The sequence below is a fragment of the Mauremys mutica genome, chromosome 7 (assembly GCF_020497125.1).
Source record: "Mauremys mutica isolate MM-2020 ecotype Southern chromosome 7, ASM2049712v1, whole genome shotgun sequence".
Classification (NCBI taxonomy): domain Eukaryota; kingdom Metazoa; phylum Chordata; order Testudines; family Geoemydidae; genus Mauremys; species Mauremys mutica.
The window spans coordinates 89,756,406-89,768,312 of NC_059078.1; the positions used below are offsets into that span (position 1 = coordinate 89,756,406).

The 11,907-nt window shown below is 51.6% G+C and overlaps 1 long non-coding RNA gene across 2 annotated transcripts; it reads left to right on the forward strand.

The window, feature by feature from the left end:
- Positions 1–4,469: 4,469 nt before the first annotated feature.
- Positions 4,470–10,908, forward strand: LOC123374798. 2 transcript variants are annotated; one of them, XR_006581203.1, is made up of 3 exons: positions 4,470–4,528; positions 4,823–4,844; positions 5,326–5,426. It is a non-coding gene; the product is annotated as an uncharacterized LOC123374798 (long non-coding RNA). The 2 variants fall into 2 exon arrangements; XR_006581204.1 differs by lacking the exon at positions 5,326–5,426 and adding an exon at positions 7,665–10,908 and having other exon boundaries at positions 4,489–4,528.
- Positions 10,909–11,907: the final 999 nt, after the last annotated feature.

Sequence of the window (11,907 nt, forward strand, 5' to 3'; positions counted from 1 at the left end):
TGGTGGAAATCCCCCCAGCGCTGGAGAGCAAGCACGACCTTGTTGCGGGAGCCCCGGACGTCCTCCAGGAACTCCTGCAACTCCTCTCTCAGCACATGGGGGGGTGGGGCCTCTGGCGCAGCCCCGTGGCCGACTGGGACGGGCAAGCAAGGGGCGGACCCCGGCTCAGTGGGGGGCGGCGGAGGGAAGATTGCAGCCCCTAGTGGGTCGGGACTGTGAAATTCAAAGGCCGCTCCCTGGGAGTCATCCTCTGGGAAAGGGAAGGAGACAGCCCCAGGGGCGGCAATAATATCATGGGAGGTAGAGGGGGCAGGGCTGGGGTCAGGAGCAGGGGTGGGGGGAGGGAGAGAGACGGGACCCTGGGCCTCAGGAGCTGAGCCATCAGTAAGAGGCTCCTCGCGGCCAGGTAGGGGAGTTGGAGGGGAAGGGAGGGGGTCCCCAACGACACCGGGCTCAGGCTCAACGGCAGGCAGAGCAGCCTCGGCACGGGGAGATGTGGAACCCTCAGGGGGGCCCCCACCCGGGAAGGAACTCAATTGCTCCGCACCACCGAGGGACACCCCCGGTAGCCCATCTCCCTGCCACGAGGCACCAGCCGTCGCCTCAACAGGCTCGGCGGCCAGCAGCGGGGTGCCATCCGCAGCCGGGCAGGTCGAGGAGTCCAGGGGACCCACGGAGGCGGGAGCGGACGTAGCAGGAGGGATGGTGGAGCAGGGGGAAGGGGGAGCTGGGGTGAGGTCGGCCAGGTCGAGGCCCGTTGGCAGAGGGTCGTCGTCCCCCGGGGTGACCGGGGTCAGACCCAGGGCCTCGATCTCCGCGAAGATGGAGGGGAGCTCACCTTCCACCACCCCGGGGTCCTCCCCGCTCGCGCCCAAGGCGACGCTCACCTCGGGTGTTGCAGGGGGTACAGGCGGCAAGGGACCAGGAGGGGCCGCAGCGGAGGCCTCCGCAGGGGGGGACTGCGGAGGAGGGATGGTGGTACCCTCCGGTGCTGCCACGTCTTCCCTAGCCGTCATCGGCAGATGGGTCAACCCCTGGGGCACGGCAGAAGGCTCGGTGTCGGCGGCCCCCTTTCTGGTCTTACGGGGGGCTTCCGCCTCTGGTGGCACGGGAGGAGCCCGAGCCTTCCGCTTGCCCCGCTTACCCTGTACCCGGGTCCAGCCCTCCATGGCATCGCCTGCGGGCTGGTCAGCAGGGATTGGGTCAGGGGGCAGAGAAGACAGTTTTGGGGCTTGGAGAGGCACAGGTGGGACAACAGGAGGGAGGGAGGAGTCCCCTTGGGGAGAGCCCCCTCCCACGCCCGGCAGTACCCCTGCCGCACCCTCCTCCACAGGCCCCGCCAGAGTGCAGGCAGCGGAGGCGGGGCTCTCCCGCTCATCTGGGCGCTCCGGAGAACGCACCCCTGAGGCCCGAGCGGGAGCAGTGACGGACCGAGGGGGAGGAGGGGCGGCTCTGGGTACCGGGCGGTCAGGGGCACCGGCGATGGCGGGGCCGGCACCCTGCCGGGGCTCGGGGGTCCCGAGAACTCCTCCGAGCCGGGCCAAGGGGCAGTCCCTCCGGACGTGCCCCGTCGCCCGGCAGAGGAAGCACCGGGCCTCCCCCGTCGAATAGTGCACCCGGTAATGGGCCCCCTGGTAGGGGACCAGGAAAGACCCCTCAAGCGCCTCTCCGCCACGCGCCGCCGGCGGCAGTTGAATCTGCACCTGCCGGCGGAACGAGAGAACGTGACGGAGGGCGGGGTCTTTGCAGCCCAAGGGGAGAGGGCTCACAATGGAAATGGGCTTCCCCAGGGTCGAGAGGGCGGGTAACAGGGCGGCATTGGGCAGGAAGGGAGGGACGGAGGTCAGGACGACACGGACCCCCAGGTCCTCCAGCGGCTCCAGGGGGACGAACACGCCCCCCACCGCCAGGCCCTTCTCCACCGCCTCCTGTGCGGCGGCCTCCGAGGCAAGGAAGAAGACCACCTTGCCGTACATTTTGGAGGCCGCCACGATGGCTGTGGGCCCCACCACCCTCGCCAACGCCCGCACGTAGGTCTCCACGTGGGGCGAGGCGGGCACCAAGAGGCAACGGACGCCGTGCTTCCGGGTCAAGGTGGGGAAGGGGCCCCGGCCGCTGTAGATGGTAGCGGAGGCGGCGGTCGGGGGAGATGACGTAGCGGCGGGCGGGGGGGCCGCCGCCACCTGGGCGTACGCTCTGGGGGCCGAGGAAGGGACACCCGCAGAGCTGGTGGAGGGAACAGCGGGGAGGGACGCCGCGGCCGGTGGCGGGGCCGCGGCAGCGGGGGCAGGCTCCGCCATGGAGGGCTTCGTCTTCCTAGCGGGGCCCTTTCCCTTCTTTTTGCCCTGGCCCTTTCCGCCGGCTGGGGGGGCTCCCCCAGAGGCGGAAGGGGCGAGGGACGTGGCAGCAGCAGAGGGCACCCCGTCGGTCGCCGCTGCCGGCGCCTCAGCGGGAGTGGTGGCAGGTGGTCCGGCAGCGGCGGGTGAGGTCGAGACCGGGAGGCGTTTGGGGGGAGCAGGCGAGGGAGGGGGGACAGACGTCGTCCCGGGAATCCCACCCGCCGCGCCCCCTGCCATGCTGAACGGGGAGGGAGGGCAAACACAGGAGAAAGGGGGGTGGGGGTAAGGGACAGGTCACCTACTCCTCCCTGCTAGGCTGCGGGCAAGGAGGATGGTGCCAACAATAGGGGGGGGGGGCAGATACGGGGACTATCAAGGACTTCGGGGGGGGGGGTAGTCACCGACAGAAGATCGAAAACCGGCTCCTCTAGCTGCACTAGGGGAGGGGAGGGGAGGGGAAACAAGAGCGATGGGGGTGCAGTGCAAGAGGGGCAACGTAAACAGGGGAGAGGCACAAGCGCACTGATGGGGCTATGGGTGCACAAGGGGAGGGGCTAATCAGGGGGAGGGGCCACGGAGGGAGGGGAGCAACCAGGCTGGGAGTGGGGCAGAGGGACCAAGGGGCTGGCTTCAGGGCCGGGGCAGGACAAACAAAGCTGCAAAGGGAGATGGGCGGGGCAGGAAAACAAACTGAAGCTGGGCTGGGCGGGGGAGGGGGGGGCCACAAGGGGCAAACGGGGCAGGCAACAAGGGGCAAAGCTAGGGGGCCTGTTGAAGAGGGGCAGGGGGGAGTCCGGGGAAGGGGGGGGGTGCGTGCACCCACAAGCGCTTGTGCAAAGTCAATGGCTGGCTGGCTGCTGCTGGAGGCCCAAACGGTGGCAATAGGGCGCGGCAGGCCAGGCAAGCAGCTGAGTCCCAGAGGCAGGAACCGAGGCAGATGGTAAGGGGCCTGCAGGGGTGGTGGAGGGGGCAGCGGTGGTGGTGGGGGTTGGCGGGGGGATACAGATGGACCAGGGGGCAGGCTCCACGCCACACCCCCGTGTCCCCACAAACACAGTCTAAACCCCCACCACTAGAGCACAGTCAAAAAGTTACTCAGTTTTTAAGGCCCCCTCCACAGTGGTCTTCAGATTCTGTGCACTTCCCAGCAGCCGGTGGTCTTCTCCCTCCTCCTCCAGGCTCCAGCAGCTCCCCAGGACAAACACAGCTCCAGCAGCAGCAGCAGCCTCTCCTCCTCCAGCAGCCCTGGTGGCCAGGCAGGAAGGACCCCCCCAGGTGGTAGCTGTAGTGGTGGGGTCCTGGCTTCTCCCTCCAGAGGTGGGGGAGTGGGGGCTGGCCAGCAAGGCCCCCCCCACCCCTCACTCACCCACTCAGCAGCAGTTGTAGCAGGAGCAGCAGTCTGGGAAGAAGCACTCCAGCCAGCAGCAGCAGCCCAGGAAGGGTGAAGGGGCTCCAGCCAGCAAGGCAGCCAGAGAAGGGGGAATGCTCCAGCCAGCAGGGCAGCCCAAGCAGGCAGAGCGCTCCCTGGAGCAGGGTGGACCCTGCTCCTGCCCGAAGGGGTTTAAAAGTGGCCTGGCAGGGCTTGAGAGCTGCTGCTTTAGGCTGGGCTGATTGGGGAAGTGGCTGCAGCTGGGGCCACGCCCCAAACTGAGCCACAGGCCTTATAAAAAAGGCCAGGGAAGCCAGAGGCCCAGACAGTCTCTCTCAGAGGAAGAAGGGTCTGGCTGTAGGGAACTGAGACAAGGTACCTAGGGTGAAGCAGGGCTGGGGAAGGCTGAGGAGCTGGGGAAGCTCCAGCCTAGAAAGCCCCAGGCTGCGGCCTAGCATAGGGCAACTGGTACTGGGGGTTGCAGAGGGCAGCCCAGGGGTAGGCCAAGGCAGCAGGTCCAAACCCAACCTTGCCTGTGATGAGTAGGCTGATACTGCAGTCTACCCCAGAGTGTGGGGCTAGACAATGACTGGCAGTAGCCAATACTGAGGCAAGGTGGGGATAGAGGGTGGGGGTTCCCCAAGGAGGGGAAACCCAGAGAGAAAGGGGTTACTGCCAGGGGCAGCACCCCATGTAAAAGGGCACTGGGTCCAGGGAGGGACACGGGGGCCAGAAGACAGGCGGATCACTGGTCAGCAGAGGGCGCTCCAGCGCCGGACAGAGCTAATTCCTGGAGTTACCAGCAGGAGGTGCCGCAGGGGTGAGTCCGACCGGTCTATACTCGGTTTCATTCCCGTTTTGTGTGGGTTGCACATGTGTGGGTTGCATGTGAGGACAGGGCAGTCGATGTTAAGAAGATAAGATGAGACAACATTAAGAGTGCTGTTGCAGGAAATAATTCTTTAAGAAATGTATTTTAATAGGATACTTCAAAGTAAAAATCCAAATTGGTAACTATTTTTAAAATCACTAAGACAAGTTATATTTAACTTCTTATTTACTCTTCAGTATAAATTTTTAATTAACACGGATTTTATTTCATGTTTCCATACAGGTCCTCAGTCATGTACTATAAGGTAAGTGATGGCTGTCTGTTTTTTAGCTTAAAAAATTAACACTATTGAGTTGTTTTCCAAAATATGATAACATATTTCAGCTTTTATATCAAAAGCATTTATTTTCTATCATATGAGATTTGCAAATAGAGGACATGGAAAAGGGAAGGACCCCATATAATAACGTCTAGACAAATTAGCCCATCAGGCCCCCATGACTAGAATCAATACAACTGTTATTGGCTTCCAGCTGAACCATAATGAGATCAATGACTTTTTCTTTTAATCATGCAAAGTGCTTAAAATCTATTTATTTGCACATAACACTTAACAAGCAGGTGGCATTCCCAGCCTGCCCCTAACACCCACAATGAGTTTGGTCCAAACTCACCCTCTTTACAGAGCTTCCCTTTATTGTTAATTGAAGTTAACAACAACGAAATAAAAACCTTGCCTTAAGCTTTTTCCTGGGCTTGGATATAATTAAGTTTTTTTCCTGCAGGCCCTTTCTGCCTTTAACCCTAATTCAACCTACTTCAGACAGAGCCCCAATCCCTTTTATACTCTGAGTTGGAGTTAATAGGACAAACCCATTCTGATTGCCACCACAGGTCAGTGCATCAGCTGTACATATGTCTGTAGGATTCTAACACCAGAATATACATGTAAACTTCATTGCAGCTTCATGGATTCTGACACTCTATTACACAATCATCTTCTTGTCATCACTCCTCAGGCGAAATACTTTGGGTCCAATTCTGCCCACAGATAATGGGGGAGAGGCATTGACATGGAGCTCATTGACATCAGCTATGGTTGCATTCATGTATTTGAGGGGAAAATGAGGCCATTGCAAAGATCATTTCATATCTGTGGGCATCAAAGTCAGGCAACAGCTCAGAAATGGAGCTGTCAGTCAGGAACTGGGCCCATTGACCCAAAATCCTACCTGCCAGTCAGGAGTAGGCAAGGGTGGCTCCAGGCCCCAGCACGCCAAGCACGTGCTTGGGGAGGCATGCCGCGGGGGGCGCTCTGCCGGTCGCCGGGAGGGCGGCAGGCGGCTCCGGTGGACCTCCCGCAGGCATGCCTGCAGAGGGTCCGCTGGTCCCGTGCGGCTTCGGTGGAGCATCCACAGGCACGCCTGCGGGAGGTCCACCAGAGCCGTGGGACCGCCTCCCGCAGCATGCCGCCCTGCTTGGGGCGGCGAAATGTCTAGAGCCGCCCCTGGGAGTAGAGGGCATCAGAGCTTCCTGCAACTCCCACCAAAATCATTGCTGTTTGAGGATCTCTGACTAAATACTGCTTCAGGTGGCACCATATACTCTATCGCTGCCTCTAGGCAAGGGTAGCTTCTGCAACTTCAGCAAAGGGAAGAGGGGGCAAAAGCAATGGAGGCCTAGTGGCAGGAACAGGGAGTTTTCTGTATGAGCTTTCTGCCCCTTTTTGGGCTTGCAGGGGACCTGACCATCAAACAGATACCTGACCTGCCTCACTGGGCTGATCTGACCACACTCAGTCTGTTACAGAGCTCCTTTTTGGGGATTAGGGAGCCTTCCTAGTCCCGAGGATTTGGCCCTATTGTAATGTCTTTGCTAGCAACAATTATTCCAAAGCAATTTCAAGCAAGAACATTTCACTACTGAATATTTTGCTGATGGATTTTCCAATGTATCTACATTTTCATGATGAAGTAGTTCTTTTGGTTTGTTTTACCAATGTATCTAATAGCTAATTGTCATGACCCATAGGTCTCAAACCCAAATCTAGAGTGGTCCTGTAAGGTCATCACACTCAAGTCCTCCAGCTGATGAGCAGCAACTAGGACCAGGAATCCTTAAAATCCAGCTCAGATGGGTGGCTCCACCCTTTAATCCCAATTGGTGGAACACCAAAACTCCTGTTTGGGTTCTTTCCCTTACTTAAGCTAGAACGAGCAACAGGAAGACCATTTATACAATTGGCCTCTGTCCTGCTTTGGTCTGCTCACCCCACTGCTACTAGCTCGTCTCCTGGTCCTGACCTCCTGGTTTCCTGACTCAGCCTGATTTCTGTATCTGACACATGGTTCCTGAGCTCCGGCTAGTGTTCTGATCCTGACTTCCTGGCTTCCTGAATTGGCCTGATTCCTGGTCTCAGACTCTTTGTTCCTGACCAGGGCTCCTGTCCTTCTGGTTCTGGACCCTGGCTGGTGTGAGGACCAGTCTCCCTGCTCTATACTTACCACTAGGCTCAACTGCCTATGTCCTGACCCTGACACTAATGCTCCACATTTTTTATCTGTTCTGAGATCATCAAGCAGAAAGGGTTAGAAATATATCACTAGCCAAGGGTTCAACAGAGTGAAAGTGAAATCCTCCTCAATCTACTCCTTTAATTCATAGGTTCCAAGTGCCTCTTGCCCATCTGGAAACATAACATTTGCACTCCAGCCTCATAATTGTGCATTGCATTAATTTCCTAAGCAAGGTGAGCATTTCATTAGCAGCATGAAGCAAAGTATATTCATGCAAAGGATTAGGCTAAATACTCTGGGCCAAATTCATCTGTGGCATAACTCTGCTGAAGTCTGATCAGTTACACCAGCTCTGAATTTGGCAATCTATATTTTATTTAGCAATCAAGGTCTTTTAAAGCTGCCTCTTGTCAAAATGAATAATTCAATGTTTAATTAGGGCAATTTAAAAAGTTCTCAGTGTTGACAGCAGATGGATTTATGGTGCTGACACCTTTATTTATACATTCAGAGCTTTATAAAAGTGGCTGGTTCAAATGCTGATTGGAGGGCTGTGCTTCTCTGTTGGCTAACTTCGTTTTTTTTTTTCTTCCTATGAAATCCCTCAGATGGATACAGTCTTCTGTGTGATCTCTCCTTGCCTAGTCTTTGGAAATCATCCGAGAGGATTCTCATCGTCATTATTCTTGGATCTTATTTGTCCTCTGCTCTGCCATTCAAAGCTCACCTTTTCTATGCAGTGCTTTTGACACAAGTCTTGCTGATGGAAAAAGGTTATCAACCCATTTTCTCAGCTCCATTTTTAATACCTATATAAATGATTAATTAAGGAAACATCTTATGTTATCTCAACTATTTTTGTCTTCAGAGATCCTTTTCACACCAATATCAGCTATATTTTCTCTTCTATCACCTAAGTTGCTACAGGTGTTGGCAGGATTATATAAAATTTGTTTGGAATTTTTGTGACAGATTCTCCACTACTCCCTGATTTTCTATTTAAGTGCTTTCTAAGTGTTTTCTACTGAGAACATCAAATTTATAGAATAGAATTTGGTTTTATTTCAACTACCACTTATACTAGAGGGATTTCTAAGTTTGTACGAAGTACTGGATTAGTTTTTTCTAGTGCAATTATGATGTAAAGCAGTGATGCTCAGAAATAGCTCACATTCAGCTCTGGATATTAGAATCTGATTCACAAAAAGACAGTTTGCCAGGACACTGGGATTCTCCCCTACTATATCAGAAAAGACTGAAGAGCCATGGGATTTTTAGCTTTCACCTACACAACCACCAATCTGGCAGAAGGGACTGTCATTTAAAATCAGACCTAAGAGGGGGCACATATGTTTCCACAGGAACTCAGTTCTTTACTGTCAGCATTGAATATGAGTCCAAGGCATGATAGTTGTGTAATGGTTAGCATAGCTCTCTTTTACATAGTTAACTGGGGTTCAAGTCCTAGCCAGAAACAAAGCTCAGATATGAAGAAGGGGATTAGATACCATGGTGATGGTTGTAATGCAGGAATCTAAACACAATAAGCCCATTGGTGCACGGCATTGTAGCCCAGAGAAGAAAGCGCCTCCTAGAGAATTATACTGATACCACTGTGGGCCGTAATGTAGATCACTCACAACATCAAAAAATTAATCAGATGATGATGATAAAATGTAAACAGCTGCTGGTGACAGGTGTGAATGAGCTGCTGTTCAATTATTATCTCCTGAGTTCTCTTCCATCCCTTTAAGATTTTATACTCTTAAACTTCATGTGAATTTTTTTTTTCTGTGATGGCCATGAAAAGACAGCTAAAGTCTGCTGCTAACAGAAAGCCAAAAAACAAGGCTCCTTCTCTTGTAAGGATTTCCTTTTTAAAATTCAGCTCTAAAGGACTGCAGCCTAATATGGGGAATTCCACTAGAGTTCCTTCCACAAAAGTGAACCCCTAATTTTGGGATGCCAGGCTCCTAGATGTTAAGCAGGCCTACAAACAAGGCACACATCTGATCCATAATATACATGATGTTCCTCAGAAGACTCTTAAGGCTCTAGATGAAAGAATTAAGTCCTTCTCCTTAAGGCGGCACCATATGGAGAAGAAAATATTGGGCACTGGTACACATCAGTCCCTCCTGTTTTCTGCCTGTGGCACACAATAGTTTAGTCTCCTGAGAGCTGTAATATTCCGGTCTAATTGTGGGCTTGGTGTGGGGATGACTGGGTGGTATTCAGTGGCCTGTGATAGACAGGAGCTCCACTGGATGATCTGGCAGACCCTTCTGACCTTAAAGTGTATGAATATATCTGTCCTTGAAACCTCTTGTAATGGACTCTGCCTTTTACAAGGATAACCAATTCCTTCAAAATAAAGTGGATGTATATAGCAACTAGATGAGATTTCTTGCAAAGGCATTTTGGGTCAGCAGAAAAAGTTGAATCAGGAAACTTGGAAACTTTTTAGGGGTGATGGGAAAGGATATGCTGCCAAAAAGGAAGGTTGGAGTTCATTATACTAACATCTGGTATGAAATTCCTAGAGGTAAACATCCTGTAGTAATGCTGTTCTGGGAACAATTTCAGTAGTTTGTGAATTCTTGAGCACCAGTATTCTTATTCTGAAACTGCTAGAAGTGTTAGTCTGCAGTTTCCGTCCATAAAACAGGATTATCAACTAAATCCTGGTCTCCTTGAAGTCCATGATGAAGGTCTGAAATACTGTCAAGAGCACCAGGATCTGGCCTTGTATCCTGACTTCTGCTTTGAATAGGTGATGGTGATTCTTAGTTATTAAAGAAGTAAGAACACAACATGGGACCTAACTTAATTTAGCTAGGCTATATTCTGCTAAATCAAAGTGTGTCATGGAGGTCACTTGTGGTTTTGAAGGAGCTGGCACATTCACAGGGCCGGAGGGTGGCGGGGAAGAAACTGAATTTACTAACCTAGCCGGTGGACTCGCAGAACTTGGAGGAAGATTGTATGGCTGACTCAATATGTGCTACTTAGGAATACCACGCTCATTATTTATTATGATGATGATTGTTTAGCACCTGGTGTCCTTCATACAGTTATAGTCATCTCCTATATGCTATGCATATTTACATAGCAGTCAATATGCTGTTTAAAAATGATGCCATCTCATATTACAATGTGCTGCTGCAAAGTTATAAATATGTTGTGTGGGTGAGACTCTAACTAATTCTGTGAGGCATTACCATCCACATTGTGAGGCATTACAATCTTGAAATACCCATGCAATGTAATATGAATGTTATAAAAGGAGTAGTTAGGCAGGAGATTGCTCTCTACAAAATGCACTGTGTGATAGGATTGATAAACCCTATATGAACAAAGCAGGAAACTGTTGTTAATCTCTACTGGAGAAAGGGGCTGAAGATGGTTGAGCCCTACCATACTTAACAACAATGACAAGCTTGGAAAGAGTGCCTACCAACTGGAGAGAATGAAAACCAAAGAATCAGGCTTCGCAATGCATCTGCACTGAATGAGTAATGTTAGGTCTGTCAGAGAAGGCCTAAGGGGCAGGTTTAGTGAAGCATCCATTCTTGGGGAGAAAGCTTGGATTGGACTCTGTTGTCTTAATTCACTTGCTTGTTAATAAGGCCAAACCATAATATGGGAGTGAGTATCCCATGCATGTGTTTTGCCTGGTGGATTGAGTATACCATGGAAAATCCCTTCTGCTGTATCCAATAAATTTCTGAAAGTGTGTTGTAACAACTGGTGTTGTCTCTGATCGTCTCCTATTCTTTGCTGGAACTTACTATTTTGGAGTATTTTTATTTGCTTTTTAATTTTCTTTAATTATCACCATATGTAACTTTACCTAATGTCCTGTGTTATTCTTTTCAGTCTTTGCCCACTAAACAAGCTTTTTTGTTACCTTTTGAAGGTTTGTTTGTTAACATTAGTGGGATACGGATATATCTACAGTGCCTCAGTTTTATATTGTTTTGATTATCCCTGTGAGAGGAGGATTTGCACGCTTATGATTGTCTTTATGTTGGAAATTGTAGGAGATTTTATGTAATTCAGTCTATATTTCGAGAAACTGCTTAAATCTTTAAATGTTTCAGTTATTGAAAAACATAATACAAAAAACCCCCAGCAAATACTAAGCATACATGCAAATAGATTTTTCCTATGGAATTTTTATGTGTATAAGTATTGTGTACAGATTACACAGTGGAGGTTGCGCTGTGTCAACAAACTGTGCATTAAAGGTCTTTAGTGTGATCCACAGTTTAGCAACTCTAAGAATGCTCTGACCTACTAAGCTCCAGAGGATCTAGGATAACATTTCATGTGAATGATCTGCAAACAATGTCATATGGAGGGGAGGGAGGTCCTCTTCAATCTATTCTCCCGGGCCTTGAAGATGTGTGGTAGTGCAGCAAAGATGCAGCAAGATGCAGCTAAGGTCTGATGCTGTTTAATGAAATGTCAAGCAATTGTGGAATAACATGCAGGCTTCAGCGGTGGCTCCAGGCACCAGTGGATTTGGCGGCAATTCGGCAGCGGGTACACCGAAGCCATGGGACCGGCAGACCTCCCACAGGCAAGCCACCGAAGGCAGCCTGCCTGCTGTGCTTGGGGTGGCAAAAAAGCTAGAGCCGTCCCTAACAGGCTTCTTGCCTTTTCTAAATTTATCATTCTTATCTCTATGAAAGAGCTTGAATAAATTTTTTAAAATGTTGCTATTTCTGTCCATAGCACGTGAAGGCCTTCTAGTAGGTGCTGAGCTAGCTCTGATGATTAGCTGCTGCTCTTTAAGCATTATAATCTCCACATCTTCATGGCTGTTGATTGGAAAGAATCCAAGTT